Source organism: Ictidomys tridecemlineatus, unplaced genomic scaffold (assembly GCF_052094955.1).
Source record: "Ictidomys tridecemlineatus isolate mIctTri1 unplaced genomic scaffold, mIctTri1.hap1 Scaffold_584, whole genome shotgun sequence".
NCBI lineage: Eukaryota > Metazoa > Chordata > Mammalia > Rodentia > Sciuridae > Ictidomys > Ictidomys tridecemlineatus.
Genome location: NW_027523953.1, coordinates 15,673 through 29,613, shown reverse-complemented (window position 1 = coordinate 29,613; position 13,941 = coordinate 15,673). Strand labels below are relative to the sequence as shown.

Here is a 13,941-nt window from a genome sequence, read left to right as displayed (position 1 = left end):
ATCAATTAAAAGGTTAAAATATGATTCATGCTAAGAGTACATATCTTCTGTGAAGCAAGGTATACAAGTCCACTCTGAAGTACATATATCAAGAAAAAAGTAGTGACTTTAGAGGTAGATGATCAACAACTTACATCTGTTTGAGACCCTGCTCTTTCCCTTATCAACTATGTTACCTTGGGATAAAAAATCTTTGAACTGAGTTAGCTCCCTCATCTTAAAATAGTAACAATACCACCTATTCCAAAAAAGAAAAAAAAGCCATGAGGAATAAATAAGATGATGCTAAAAGCTGTGTTCCCCCAAACACTAGTCATTGAAATTTACTTCTGAACTCCAGAAACATTTTAAATGTTTTGGGGAAAATATACTGGCAATAAAACTGCTGGACCTCAGAAAGAGTAGAATACTATTAAAGAATAGGTACTGAATTTCTTGCTGTAGTCTGAACATTGCAAAAAGTATATTGTATGAGGCCATTACTCTAAATATGTAAACAATACCATATTCTGATTCCATAGTTCAAGCAATACCATGTTCTAATACCACAGTCCAGAAAAGATGCTACAAATGCACATCTCTACATTAGACTGAAGGCTTAGAGAATAATTTTTTAATACATGATGGACACAATTTCCTTATACAATACATTCACAAATGCAAATGTAAGGAAAATGTACTACTCTAAATTAAATGTTTTAAAATACAGAAAGAGATCCGATTGTTTTAATATTTAATTTTCAGTAAACCATCCCTCTTAGTAAGAAAACAGATTTTTCCCTTAAGTGCTTCCTGAGGCAGCTAGCCCTACAGACACCTAGATGCTAGCCCAGTGAGACAACACTGTACTTTCAGAGCACTAATATAATTAATCTTGTGGTTTTAAGTCACAAAATTTTTAATTTGTTATAGCAACAATAGGAAACTAATACAATGGTCATCCTGGCCTTCCTGAACAATACTGGGGGAAAAAACTTATATCTGGCCATGAGTCTGTCTCAATTATTTGTGAAGAACTAGAGCCTCTCTCCTTGCCTTATATCTTCTATGTCTCAGTGGCACACTATCTCAGAACCTCACAATGCTCATTCAGGAAAAAGCACCTAAAGAACATGCAAAGAATCTTAAATTGTGTCCTACAAGGCCACTGGTATTTAAACTGCACTCCTCAAAGATTGAATTCTCCTGAGAAGTCCCAGCAGATATCTTTGGCTGAGGTGGGACAGAGGCGATTTTTAAAAAAGTTTGAGGTTCAGAGAAATGTGTCCAGATATCTACATTTGGCAAATAGATGTGTGAGAGTGTTTTATCTGTGATAGAATTATACCAGTTTGAGCAAGAAAGTCAGAACAGAACCTTACCCCTCATACATTATTAACCATATAGATTAAATCCTTTAGATGTTAGGTGTGATCTAAGGTTACCGGAGTCTAACTTCATTTATTTAAATAACTTCCCAAAGAAACAAATGGTCTAATTTTATAAATTATACTCTTACAGTGGTTAAGTTTCAGCAGTTTTAAAAGACTCATCTGCCACATCTTTAGTCACTCTTTGGGTTCAAAAAAAACATGCACAAGAATGAAACTAGAAACCTATCTCTAACACGATACAAAAATCAATTCAAAATGGATAGAGTTAAATGTAAGACCTGAAACTGTTAGAAGAAAACAGAGGAAACACTTTCAAACACTGGAATGGGCAAGGATGTTTTCAGTAAGATCCCAAAAGTACAGGAGACAAAAGCATAAAGAGACAAATGAGATAACATAAAACTAAAATGCATTTAAACAGCAAAGGAAATAACCAGCAGAACAAAGAGACAACCTAGAGAATGAGAGAAAATAGTTGCAAACTATACATTTCACAAGGGGTTAATATTCAGAATATATAAAGCACTCCAAATTTCAACAGTATAAAAGTAACCCAATTTAAAAATGAGCAACAGAACTACATAGCCATCTCTCAGGACACATACAACCTGGCAACAAGTATATGAAAAGTTGCTCAGTGTCACTAATCATTAAAAAAAAGAATTAAAAAAACACAACGAAATATCACCTCATCCTAATAAGAATGATCATTCTCAAAAAGATAACAAGTGATGATGAGTATGTGGCAAAAAGGGAACTCTTGTACACATTTGTGGGAATACAAATTAATATAGCCATTATGGAAAACTGAATAGATGTTCCTCAAAAACCATGTGATCCATCAATCCTACTACTGGGTTTATATACACAAAGGAAGTTCAATCAATATGTCAAAGAGACTTCTGTACTCTCCTTGTTTATTGCACGGGTATTCACAGTAGATAAGAAATGGAAACAACACAAGTGTTTATCAACTGCTAAATGAATACTGAAAATGAAGTACATATACACAATACAATACTATCCAGCCATAAAAAAAAGAATGAAATCCTGTCATTTTTGCCAATGAGGATGGAACTATTAAGTCAGGCACAGAAAGATTAGTACTACATGATCTCATTCATATGCAGAATATAATTTTAAAACATTGATTCTGGTGGGTAGCGGCTGGGGAAAGGAAGCAGGAGGGAGCATGGGGAATGGTTGATCAATGGGTACACTAAGTTATATTAGCTAGGAGTAACGGTGTGCTACTGCACAGTAAGGTGACTATAGATGACAACAATGTATTGTGTATTTTAAAAAGCTAGAAGAATGTTGAATGCTTTTAATATAAATAAAAACTGTTCAGGGAAATATCTAATCTGATTCAAACATTACCCAATGTATACATATTCTGAATCATCACAAGGCATCCTATGTCATATCCAACTCATATACAGATCCATTTGAAACAAATTAAATTGGAATTTTAAAAAAAACATTTAAACAAGTCCCCTGGGACAGGAATTCCATAAATGATAAACTATGTAAAGATAAAAGAAGGAATAATGACAGTAATAAAATAATATGAAAATGTTAAAGGAGGAAATACCATGACAGCATAAATTCTCTTAAAACAGATCATAGAAATATAGAAACAAAAACTCTGGTGTCCGCAAACCTTACTTCTAGCCCCAGCTTCCTTATTTAGCCCAAAATCTGACATTTCCCATTCACTACATTGTATAATGTAGTATTAAAAAAATTCTATAGTTACTATTTTGATGTGCACTGTGCTCCAGGATGAAAGCATGCAACTCCTGTGGCTGTCAGTTGGAAGCAAAGTTGAATTAGAATGCCATTATGACAGTGCTAAAAGTTGATTCAACCACCCTTCTTTCCCATAAAGACTCCAAAAAAAAAAAAATGTATTGGAAACAATGGCAAGACAGAGCACAATCACTCCTGTTTCATCAGGATGAAAAGTCCCTTTATTCCCCTTGAAAACTCCAGCTCTTAAGAAAACATGGCCCAATCAGCATACCTTCTTAAGAAATCCGTTTTAGTTTTGCCTAATACTAACTCAAATGTTAATCAAAAGAATGTTACTAAAATATGATTGCTTTTTTCAAAATAAAGGTATTTCCCTGTATTTTATTTGGTGTGCCTTTAAAATGAAACCACCTGCTCATCTATTATACACACAAAATATTTTTAAAAGCATTCACATGTAAAATGAATCATATACAGAAAATATATCTGAGGCATATATTACTCTTCCACTCTTTTCTTGGGCTGGCAGCTTTTAAGACACATATTAAGCTTACAGTATTTTTATTAAAAGCTTTTGGTTCATACAATATTTAAATAGAATTTCAAACATACAATGAAACAAAATTCTATCAATAGAAGAAACACATGGAAAAATTCACTTCTGCACAAATGAGATTCAAGGATCAGAAACTGAGATTCAAGGATCAGAAAGGGTTATGCACACTTGCATAATCATCTACTAATATTTAAATAATCCTCTACTAATTCATAAATAGGGTTATGAAGCTAGTTATTAAAACAGAGTAGAAGGAGAACTTTGGAGTAAAACGGTAAGTGTACAAATTGTAAAAACAGGGTCAAAACCCTCTATTCATCTGGGTACAGTAGTACACACCTGTAATCCCAGCATCTTGGGAGGCTGAGGATCACAAGTTCAAAACCAACCTCAATAATTTAGCAAGGCCCTAAGCAGCTGAGTGAGACCCTGTCTTAAAATAAAAAGGGTGAGGTAAAGCACCTAGGCTTAATCACTGATCCAAAAAAAAAAAAAAAAAAAACTTCAGTAATTTCTTCTTTAGCAGAATGCTTTATGATACAACTATAAATCCAATTTGAAATTTCCTTAACAATAAGGAAGGTTATTGTTATAGTTTAAATGTGGTGTCCCCAAAAACCTCACATGTGAGACAATGCAAGAAGGTTTAGAGGAGAAATAATTGGGTTGTAAGAGTCTTAACCCAATCAGTGAATTAATCCCCTGATAACTGAGTGGTAACTGAAGTGGTCGGGGTGGCTGGAGGAGGTGGGAATTGGGGGTGTGGCTTTGGGGTATATAGTTGTATCTCACAAGTGGAGACCTCTCTCTGTGCTTCCTGATCATCATGTGAGCTGGTTCTCTCAGCCACTCTTCCACTTGATATTCTGCCTTACCTAGAGCCCCAAGGAATAGAACCAGCCTTCTATGGACTAAGATCTTGAAACTGTGAGCCCTCTAATAAACTTTTCCTCCCTTCTGGTTGGGTCCTTTCAGTCACAGCAGCGAGAAAAGCTAAAACACTTATTAACTTCAGAACACAAGAGTCCAGAGTTAGAACAATAACAAGGTTAGCTAAGTTACATAATCAAGACCTCACATTCTTATTATTTTCCTCCACAGGTTTTGCTTCAAGCTTGTACCATCATAATTACAAGTTGAGATCAGCAACTCAAGCATCCCACTGTCATACACATACTCAAAGACAGAAAGAGAAAATTTACCTTCTTGCATCCTTTAAGAACAAAGAAACTTGCCCAAAATTGTATCATCTGCTCACTTTTAAAACAACAATTTGAAAGATGCTGGAAAAATCATGATGATCTTTGACTAATAAAAATTACTACTTGGAGCTTGCAATAGTCCCAGCTAAACCAAACCAAAAGTCAGGTAAACAAGACCATCTGCCACGATCATCATGTCAAAATTATAGATAACTGTCTTAGTCAATTTAGGCTGCTACAACAAATTACCTTAGACTGGGGAGCTTAAAAAACAGATTTATTTCCACCTTTCTAGAGTCTGAAAGTTCAACATCAGGGTGCCAGCATGGTCAGGTTCTGATAAGGGCTCTCTTCAGAATGCTGACTTGTCACTATATCTTCACAGAGCAGAAAAACAAGAACGATCAGGTGCCTTTTATAAGAATTCTACCCACAGGATCTAATCACTCCCCAAAGGCTCTCCAATACCATCACAATACCTCTAATACCATCACATTAGGGTTGGGAATTCAAATTATAAATTTTGGAAGGGCACAAACATGCAATGCATTTCAATAATCTAATTAAGGGAAAGGCCTAGCATCCTGTCTATGTATTGCTACTTTCTTTATCTTTTCCTGATACAATTTAAGACTTATTTTCAACTCCCAATTTACCAAATTCAGGAATTTATACTAAGGTATTACACTCTATTTAAAATTTAAACAGATTACACAATTTATAAATAATTACAAAAAATAAGTTTTACCACTTATATGAACTAACTTGCCAATAGTTTTCTGTGTCTCAAGCAGAGTCAAAAATATCAAAATATTTCCAAAACTTAAGTCACATAAATATTAACATCTAAATAAACCATCTCTAAAAGATATACTTATAAAATATTTGCATTAAATACAATCAATACCACATTTATTTAACTTATACTGAACTGCCCCTTTCCATCACAGTTACTTGATTTCTCAAGGTAACATGAAGGAAAAAGAAAATTCCTGACATCTTCAAGTATAAAACTCAATAGGTATTTTTGGTGATCAACAAAAACTTTAATAAATATGTCAGTAAGGACTTACTTTTATTCAAAACTGTCTTCAGCTCATGAATTTCTTCAGGATGCTATCTGTACTAAAATGTTTATTAAGTTACAGATTCCAAAACACTCAATAAGCTAGCTCATGATATTTTTTTTCCAGAGTTAAAGAAAAATATAGATAGGCAGAGAGAAACTAATTACTATGAAAAAGTATTATCTATTCTTCTAAATAACAATGTTGAAGCTTTAATATTCAGCCTAAATACTTAAATGTTTTACATATTTATGTATAAATCAGGAGCCCTATTTTTAAAATTCTCTCCTTAAATCCATGTGTAATTCCACAAGAAATCATGTAATCACAGACTCTACTTACTATCTGCAAAATATAATTTAAGAACTACAAAGAGAGCTGAGGTTGTGGCTCAGTGGAAGAGTGCTCACCTAGCAGATGTGAGGCACTGAGTTTAAGCCTCAGCACCATATTAAATAAATACATACATACATACATACATACATACATACATAAAGGTATTGTATCCATCTACAACTAAATAAATGTTAAAAAAAAACTGCAAAGATGTATTATACTAGCATGTAGTTAGATTAAAAAAAAACGAAGCTCTTCAACATTAAAAGTTTGTTTCCCATAAAACAACACTGTTAATAGCAATGAGAAATCAGATGGACCAGATGGAGAGAGGAAAGGATGATATGCTCAATAGATATGCTCAAGTTGAGGAACTGCAGAAATCTTGTCCTAACAACAGAAATAAAAACTACATAGAGATCAGCAGAAGTATTATCCATTTGTTACACACTTACACACACACACAAACATACACACTCTCACACTACTGTTATGCAACAAATAGTCATTTTTTTCATCTACCCATTTTCTAGCAGGGAACACATTACTCCTACACTTAACCAAAGATAAATTTTCTATTTTGGTAGAATTACCATGATGCTCCAAGAGGAATTCTTATGCAGATAAGCTAATCAGGATAGTCTAATACAGTGAAGAAACCAACATCACTCAAGGGCATAACAGACTGCACTGGCATTCAAATTACTAAATATTTAGGGCAAAAGAGAAAGGATGAAAAAGTAAATGTAACAAAAGGTTAAGTGTTAATGTTGTCTGCTTTGTGTTATATATTTTCATTCCATCTTTCTCTATGACATACACATACAATTAAGTACATATATGGGACTATACTTGCCAGTGGTATATTTACCTCTAAGAAAATACCCTAAAAATGTTCCCTTTTGATGAAATTTCTCAAAGAGATAATTCTTCGTGGGTTTCTACACAATTTGTGAGTGAAGCTACAGACTTAACTTGGTTTTGGATTATCTTTTTAAGGATGTTGTGTAGCATAAAGCCATCATGTGAAAATTATATATAACTGTCTTAGTCAAGACAGAGTTCTCTATTTAAAAAAAAAAAAAGTGGGCTCGGTAGTGCACATCTGTAATCCTAGTGGTTAAGGAGGCAAACGCAAGAGAATCACAAGTTCAAAGCCAGCCTCTGCAATTTAGCAAGGCACTAAGCAACTTAGCAAGACCTTCTCTCAAAAGAAAAAATAAAAAGGGGTGGGGATTGATGCAGGGGTAAAGCGCCCCTGGGTTCAATCACTGGTACCAAAAAAAGAAAAAAATTAAAAAGTGTGTGCATTTTAAAATATGTGCGTTCCCTACAGTCAAGGTTGCTCTCCTGTAATTCAACTACTACATACCTGAGGATCACCTGGCCCTCTTACACTGCCCTTAACCAATTAAAGCTCAAGGAACCAATGCAGATGTTGATACTCTGGCAACTCTAGTGCTGTAATATATTCATGTACCTAAAAGTCATGGAATTCTGTGACACATTCCTCATGGAATGCCGTGATACAGGAATACCATACCTTCTGCCATCATCCAAGAAACTGGAGCTCTTGGACAGGCACATTTGGCTATTCTGAGTAAGACCTGTCATTTTCAATCATTCTTCAAAGATTATCACACACATAATCTAACCTAAATGAAACAACTGCCTGACATCAGCATCATCTGTTTTTTATATGTAAGCAGATCAATGTAAAATTGTTATGCATTTCTAAAAGTTGTACTGTTTGCATACTTCTTCCACTTAAGTTCTTTGCTTAAAGGGAACTTCTATTGCTTACCTCCATCTTCTCCCTTGTAATCATTTTCTAAGTAAAATTTCTATTTCGCAGTTGGGACACTAGAAATTAGATATCATTCACCCAGTGTAAAACATGTTTAAAAACATTAATGGCATACAGAATTATGTCAAAGGCAGCTGAACAATTTTAAGCAAATATTTTACTAATCTCCCAGGAAGCATTTATGAGCAAATCAATTTTTCATATTGCATATTCATTATACCTACATATCCTAGCCTATTAACTAATTACATTCCTTGCAAATATAATAAATTATTATAACGGCTGTTTTTGATGACTAACAAATCAATACTTCTACTGTAATTCATTATACAATTTGAGCTCTGTTTACATAATCAGAAGAGGTCATTATAAATTACAACAATTCCAAATGAAGCTGATTAACTGATATAATAATCTATGAAATAGAAAAACTATCAAAAGAAAAGCAAAATGCGTTAATATACAAATTAAAACTACTAAGAGGCCAAAGTCTTCCACACTCACATCACATCATTTTAATTTGAGAATTAAAAATTACTTTTTAATGACTGTATTTAATACAATTAAGAGATGTGGCTTAAGAATCCTCACTTTTCTTTGTCTATCCACTTAACTATTCCTACATATATTCTTAAACAGAATACATAACAAAACTAATTATTTTTAAGGAATGAAAATGTCATCATAAAGAAACGTGTATATAAACATATACATAATACATACACATGTACATGCACATACATATACACAAATGCATGGAGTATCACTAATTCTGATGCAAAATCTCTATGTGCAAAATTCTCAATATAAAAGTCTAGAATTCTCAGTGTTTCATCATAAGTAATAGATAATCTATTTTAGAAGCCATATAATTTATTATCATCATAAAGCTTAAAAATAATTTTTAAAAAATCTTACATTTTATAATTTCACCATACTAACATGTTTATTTAAATAAGAAACCCATAATAGCTACTTACCACTTACTGATCATCAGTTATGTTCTAGTCATCACACTAGATACTACATAAACTTATTTAATCCCAACAATGATCCCAAGATATAGGTATTATGTCTGTATTTTTTTTAAAAAAAGGAACCAGAATTCAGCAACATTAAATGGTTTGCCTTGTGTCATACAATCAAGGACTGAGTTATAACTGTATCATTTGTCTGACTCAAGAAAACATGTTGTAAATATTACCACCACAATTACTACTTCCTTAAAAGCAAATAATATACATTCTTGACTCCAGACTCAATTTTAGAGTTCAATTTGAATTCCCAAGAAAGAAAAGCTCTTCATGCCATGTCAACTATTCTGATATATAATGGTAGTCATATTCATTGCAGTAAACTACATTTCAGCTGCTATACTTTCTGGTTCAATGGCAAATCTTACTCTGGGCATCAGATTCTAATGTCAGCAAAGAAAGAAACCACATACAGGAAAAAAAAAAAAGAGGTACCCCTGAAAAAGCATCATACTAGTGAACAATCATTTCTCATTATTTCCAATGTATAATGTTTTTATTTCAATAATAGAAGATATCACAGTTTGCTAACAGAGTACTATATACAGAACTGGCCTATAATACTTCAGAGACCTAAGTATCAAAACTTCAAATGTTTTTAATATGCCTTTTTTTCCATAAAGAAAAATACATGGTTACTGTAACACCACCATATATTAGTATTAGCTTCTCCTTTTTATGAGAAAAAGAATAATTTTGGAAGATGCTCATTTTCAATCTTCAGCATTGTTCTCCCCAGTTTTTCATTTTAAAAATACCTTCTATAAAATATACCTTAATGGAAATATACTACTGACTTTTAGATTTAATTAATTACACTGGTATCATCTTTACATATTCAAGTAATATTACAAATGGAGACACTAAGATGCCATGAACCTGTACCCTTTTTGCATTTTTTCCCTCTGCAGTTTAAAGAGTAGTCCTAAGTGACATTCCCAGGAGGTAAAACATCAGAATTTCCATGGAATTCCTCATCATATTTTATTGCTCTCTGCTCTGGTAACTCACAAAAAAAAAAAAAGAAAAAGGAAAAAAAAAGTCTACTACTCAATCTTCTACTTTTCTCATCAACAACTATAAAACCTAAAACTCTTGAAATATAGCATATAAATACCAAGTATTAAAAATATATCTTCAATTTATATTTCTAAATACAACTGTAACAAAACTAGTGACTAGTGATTCTCTAAATGTTGTTGTCAAAACTCCACAAGGAATTTTGTATGGCCTAATTTCATGCTAAAATTAAAAACAAAAAACTAACAGTCATTAATATTGCCAGGTAAGGTGGTGCACGCTTGTATTCCCAGTGGCTCAGACGGCTGAAGCAGGAGGATCTCAAGTTCAAAGCCAGCCTCAGCAAAAGCAGCCCTAAGCAACTCAGTGTGAGCCTCTGTCCCTAAATAAAATACAAAATAGGGCTGAGGATGTGGCTCAGTGGTTAAAGTGACACTGAGTTTAATCCCCAGGACGCAAAAGGAAAAAAAAAAAAAAAAAACAGTGAATATTGACCACAGTTTTTTCTGCAATGATTAATAAGAAAAGACAAAACGATTACTTCGAAAGTTATCTATTTTTTCTCTCTCTATCCAGCTATTAAGAAATTTCTGGCAATATCTTGATTCAAATTATGAGACATGTGTAGTTGTGTAATTCCACCAAAGAAAAACCATCTTGGATTACATAACCAGTATATTAACCAAAATGATCCACAATTAGAAACACTGAATTTTTCTTCTGAAACTTCTAGATCAATCATCCATAGTAATGATACATAACCAAATTCACAAATAACTCTACATTACTTTAAACACAGTCGTTTCAAATCTCACTCTGGCCAAAGTTAAAGACTAAGATTAAAATCTGGTGATCTGAACTTCACCCAAAAATGTGCATAACGTAAATAATATGAGGTTATTTCACAATTACACATTGAGTTTAAAATAAAAATAAACCTACCCTTTTAGAAGGTATAATTCAGAATAGAGAAAAAACTTAAAACACTCTCGATATTCTGTTTAATCCAGAAAAGGAGAAAAATAAAGAGTTAAATAGTTCCTGGAGCTTTATAAATACTTCTCAAGGGTATTTTCTCATCCACCACACCCCTTTCAGCGACACCAGCGCCCAAAGCTCGGCCTGCACACAGAGGGACTCTCAGTGGTCCTAAGTGACATTCCCAGGAGCAGCCCAGGGCAGCCAAGCGGACGCGTCCTTTCCCCTTCAGGGGACAGTACTGGGCTAAAAGGTTGCGGACCGCAAAGCACCCGCCCCTAGGCCTCCACCCACGCGGCCGCCACCGCCCACGCCCCGCCGCCCCGCTGCCTAGCCACCATGCGGGGCTTCCTGGCAACGTGTCCCGCCCCAGCCCGCCCAGGCCCACTCGAGAAAGCCAACAGGATTCATTCTACCTCTTTTTTCTTCTGTCCTCCCCCGAGCTGAATGCAGAGAAGCAGCAGCAGGAGGAGAAAAGGAAAGCTCCCGGTGGGCAGGTTCCGCAGCCGCCGCCCCGCCGGTCTCCGGAGTGAAGGAGAGGCCCGGGCACCCATCGCCGCAGGGCAGTGTCTCCTCCACGCGCGGTAACCGTGAGCGCCCAGCTCCTACTGCGCCCCACACCTGCCAGGCCAGCCGCCAGGAGCCTCCTGGCTGGGGCCTCGGGGTGGCAAAGGCTCAGCGAAGGAGCTGGGTGGAGGCCGAGGACACACGGAGGAGGAGACTGACAGCGCATCCGGTTCACCAGGAGAGAGACCTGGAAAGGCGCTGGATGGGGCAGGAAGTGGGCGTGGCGAGGAAGAGAGGGCTCGGTGCGCGCGGCTCGGAGTTCTCACCACGACTGTACCCTGAGCCCCACCTAGGGAAGAGAGGCTGCTGTCTATCTTGCTCAATCAGAAACTGTCCTTTTGAAACTAGGTCCCAGGAATAAGCAAGGGACCTCTCAGTCCAATACTTTACCTGGTTGCCTTCTTGGGTGATGGAGAGCTTTGAAGAATTAAGGATCTGGCCACTCTAAGCTACTGGTATTCATATTCTTATTGGGATGAGTTTAGGGACACATATGTGTCTCCGTCTAAACTCTCAAGCGCTCTAACATACTCTGGAGTTTTCTGGATGCATAAGAAGTGGCCCCACAACTTGACACCTGTTTTTCAACCCCAACTGAAGATCCTGAGAAGCCAACATAGACTTGGCTTCATTCTTTCAGTGTTTATTGACTGCCAATGGACACAGCAGTGTTCTAGCTGATTTGAATGCAAGAATGAATAGAACTTAACTCAATTTCTGTTCTCTAAAATTTTAAGAACAATAGTAGCAGACATTTTATTGAACTTAAGGGCCAGGTGTTGTCATGCCTACTCATTTTATCCTTCTACCTCAAGATTTCTTGTACCCTGAACATGTCTGACAATGGGATTAACCCTATGGATCTAATCTGAAAATAATATTTTAAATGTATGAAATTAAATATATATGATTTCCAAAGAATCCATCACAATGGAAATATCAAACTATTCTCCTCCTTCCTCATATTGATGAACAAATATTTGTATTTTGTGGATATTGGACAGCAATATAGATGTGTGACTCTATAAACATTCAGGCAACCCAAAATGATTGTGTTTGACCAAGAGGCATAAAATTACAGGAGATTTGGCCAACTAAATGGTATGAGGAATAGATAAGTTCAGTCATCACATGCGATCTAACAGCCAGTTGCAATAAATTTGGTAATTTTGAAGTAACAGTCATCACAATATTTCATGATGTCTGCAACCACTGTATTGCAATATGAAAATATCTATACTTTCTATAGGAAACAAAGTCATAGATACTAAAACTATATAGGGTTTTTGTAAAGGAAGGAATCAAATTTTGTGAATGGTTAATAGAAATAGGATCATAATTTTTTCCATTACAATGTTTACAGATGTTATGAAATTTCAAGGCCTCCAGATGAAGAATGTTTGCACCACAACACTTTTATCAGGGAAGTTCTAGTATAATAATTTTCAAATGCAAACACTAAGGCCCAGATGATCTTATCCAATGTTATGTAGTACAGCTAGAAAAGGTTGATGCAGAAATTTGAACTTTGGCAGTCTAGCTCTACAGTCATGTTTATGCTACATCACATTTTTAAAAGGCGTTTACAAATAAATCCCTCTTTCCTATTTCCCAGGCTTTTCATTTCCCATTATTATGTGAACATTTTGCTTGTATTAGCTATCACTCTGTTAAAAGAAAAAGTTAAACTGAACAGTTCATTTGAACAAAGAACAATTCATAAAGCTGGCAGCACTCAAAACCAGAAGAGGTTCAGAGAGCTCAGCTCCAGCAATATTAGCAGAAAACTTGCAAGGCTTATTATAGTAGCAAAGTGAGGAAACTGCCTGATTATCCACAGCTAGGCATTCCCCCTAGGTAGATACGTTTTGGGGGTGGGTGATTGTATCCAGTCATCTTGTTGGATGCTTGTGACTGGCTGAGGTTTCGTTTATAGTAGTTGTTTCCCTAATTGGTTACAAGAAATGTTTTGAAGGCAACTCAGAATATGCTTACATTAGATTTCTGGTATAGAAACAACTCCTGGCTAATAGCCTCCTGCCTATTTTGCTAAAACACTCCCAAAGTATAGCCCCTTGTTTTTTCCTTGAGACCTGTGAAACTAGCCTCAACTTTTGGTATTTGAATGAACTTATGATTTTATCAATTCGACCCCTACTTCTAAATATAGTGAACATAAAATCCATTATCTCCCCTTTTCTCAAACTTGTTTTAAATCCCTTTGTGTAATTATTGGTACCACTGTC

At 35.3% G+C, this 13,941-nt stretch overlaps 1 pseudogene; it reads right to left on the bottom strand.

Annotated features, from left to right (window-relative positions):
* Positions 1-11,869, bottom strand: part of LOC144374126 (sodium/calcium exchanger 1-like) — a 104,004-nt pseudogene extending 92,135 nt beyond the window's left edge.
* Between the last annotated feature and the right edge of the window lie 2,072 nt (positions 11,870-13,941).